This window comes from Pteropus medius, unplaced genomic scaffold (assembly GCF_902729225.1).
Source record: "Pteropus medius unplaced genomic scaffold, Ma_sr-lr_union100, whole genome shotgun sequence".
In the NCBI taxonomy this organism is placed as follows: Eukaryota; Metazoa; Chordata; class Mammalia; order Chiroptera; family Pteropodidae; genus Pteropus; species Pteropus medius.
The window spans coordinates 14,713,746-14,716,318 of NW_024354502.1; the positions used below are offsets into that span (position 1 = coordinate 14,713,746).

The 2,573-nt window shown below is 39.6% G+C and overlaps 1 pseudogene; it reads left to right on the forward strand.

The window, feature by feature from the left end:
* Positions 1-1,212: 1,212 nt before the first annotated feature.
* LOC120595714 (uncharacterized) lies at positions 1,213-1,331 on the forward strand (annotated as a pseudogene).
* The last annotated feature ends 1,242 nt before the right edge of the window (positions 1,332-2,573 follow it).

Genomic DNA, 2,573 nt, shown 5'->3' on the forward strand with positions numbered 1-2,573 from the left:
GAGATGTCACCATAGAGTACCATCTACCTGCAAACATGTTCATGTTTATGAACAGATGCTAAACATCATAAGATACCAAGAGCTCTTCAAAAACTAAGATGAGATCTACAAAGTCAAATTAGTTAAACTGGAGATAAAAGTTGCTCTGGCAGTCTTTTTATTTGCATCTTCTTGGGCTATGAGTTGCTATGATGATGAGAGAGGATGCTTATGTGTTAAAAGAGTTCAATATTTCAATAAACTTTGTGTGTGTGTGTGTGTGTGTGTGTGTGTGTGTGTGTGTGTGTGTGTGTGTGTGTGTCTGTGTCTGTGCATGTTTAGAATAAGCCTTGATCAGAAAAATATGATCTTTAGAGTTAGGCTTGAGAGATCCATGGCTTTATTCTTATTTTCAGGGCAGTCACGAGTTCAATGAAGTTTCCTCAAATTTTAAGCCACACTGGTCTCTCTGCCCTTATATGACTCTGAAGACTCCAAAGGGTTCAGCTATAAAATTGAGGAGAGTCTCGATACTGGAAAGAATTGTCTTCCAAGTTGCTGTTTTCTTGCCAAGTTTGATACCTAGAGACTTTTAAAATAATTCAGTTTTCGATCTACTTTAATTTTTTTTAAAAAACTGGAGACAGAACTTTTAAAATACAAATATCTTACCTGGTAGGGTTAATCTAAACATAAACGAGTCTTTGAGATCATTAGGACCTGGAAGCCGTGTGGGAGTGAGACGGAGTCTGGCTTGTCCTGCCTCACAACCACCCTTCCCCACAGTTGGAAAGAAGCTGTGACACCAGCTGCCTACTTTTGGAAGTGAAAACTGAGGGTTTTGCATTCGTTGTGATGAAACTTAAAGCTCTCATGATAAAATCCTCCTCTCCTCCCGCTTGTTTCCTTTTTTAGGAAGCTTGTGGCTGACCACCTGGTGCTCTGAATCATTAATTCATGGAAGACATTCTGTCAGGAATAACATGTAACAGGCAGCCTGGCAACTGCCATCCACGCCCTTCCAATCCCCCATTCACTTTTATTCACTTCAGTAATGATTTATTGTATACCTACTATCATGCCCAGCCTGGTGCTAGGCAACGAGGCTTTCAAATAAAGAGAGTATATAATTCTTACTCTAGAGGTTTAAAAAATGTATTTAATGCTATATTTATTTTAGGAAAAGCAGATGAAATATTACATGAAATAATTTTTTTTAAAATTACATAAATGGTCTATGGCCATGCCACCCTGAATATGCCCAATCCTGTCTGATCTCGGAAGCTAAGCAGAGTTGGGCCTGGTTAGTACTTGGATGGGAGACCACCTAGGAAGACCAGGTTCTGTAGGCATAAAAAAAAAAATACATAAATGTCAAAGCACCATAGGACAGACAAAATAGAAAAAATGGCTTCAGTTCTTGCTAAGCGAGAGGTGCTATACATGTATAGGCACTGGGTGCTTTTCATGTGTCATCTCATTTAATTTTCAAAACTACCTTGAAAAATAGAAAAACTCCCACGTTAAACATGGGAGATGGAGGTCTAGGGTAAGACTGGTTAGCTAATCTTTCTCAATAGGTAATTCTTCAGCCACGGAATTGTGAACCCAATGTCTCTTAGAATCAGGTGTAACTTCCACGTGACTGCAATAGGTAAGGTGATTGGATTAGAGAAACCACAAGGGCCTCCAGGTGGAACAGGGTGTCAGGTGTCTGAGTCAGAAGGATGTATAAGAATGGCAGAAACATCAAGGCAGGTGAGATGGGTGCGGAAAACCAAAAGCCAAAAAGGTAGCAGATGTGCGCAGTCTGAAATCCAGATTAAATAACCAAAAAGACAGATCCTGTGGAAATTGAGGGAACACAGTGACAGTGAGCACAAGGCAAATCACCACTCAGAAGACTTTACCAGCATGGTAGTTCCAGAATGCGGTTCTGGTTTTTCACAGTTCTCAGGCGGTAGAAACCCATGTGCAGGAAGGAGTTATGCAACTGGGAGCAGGTGAGTCCTGGCGATGCAGCTTCTGGGAAAAGGAATACTAACTCCGAGGAGCCATTTTTTTTCCAATTTCGAATATCTAAAAGAATTTCTTTTAGTGTGTATTTTCTTCATAAGGCCTAGAAATGTGTTATTTCCATTATGTTTCTCAATTATAAAACTTAGTTAATTGGCTAAAGTTAACTGCTAATTTCCTTAGGTGATCAGATCTAAATATTTTTTTTGTTTCATTTTGTGCAGCCAGCTGGGCCTAAATGGTTTTTAAACTGTATTGGTTACCAACAAAGAAAACCAGCAGCACAACTGCTTAGCTCCACAGAGAATAGCATGTTTAAGGAATTGCCTTTGCTTAAATCTTCTGGGTGATGTATTTGAAGTTTTATAGTTATTTTTTAAATATAATTTTCCTCATGTCCTTGCATGCGTTTACTACATAAGCTTCAATTTGGCAAAGGTCTTCACAGCAAAAAGAGATGTCTCTCCAGTTAAGGCTATTATATTTGACTTAAAAATTGGGCCCAAAGGCCCAGGATGTACTGAGAGTTCCTGAGTGATGACTGCAGCAGCATGGAGTGCCGAGTGTCTGCCAGGTCA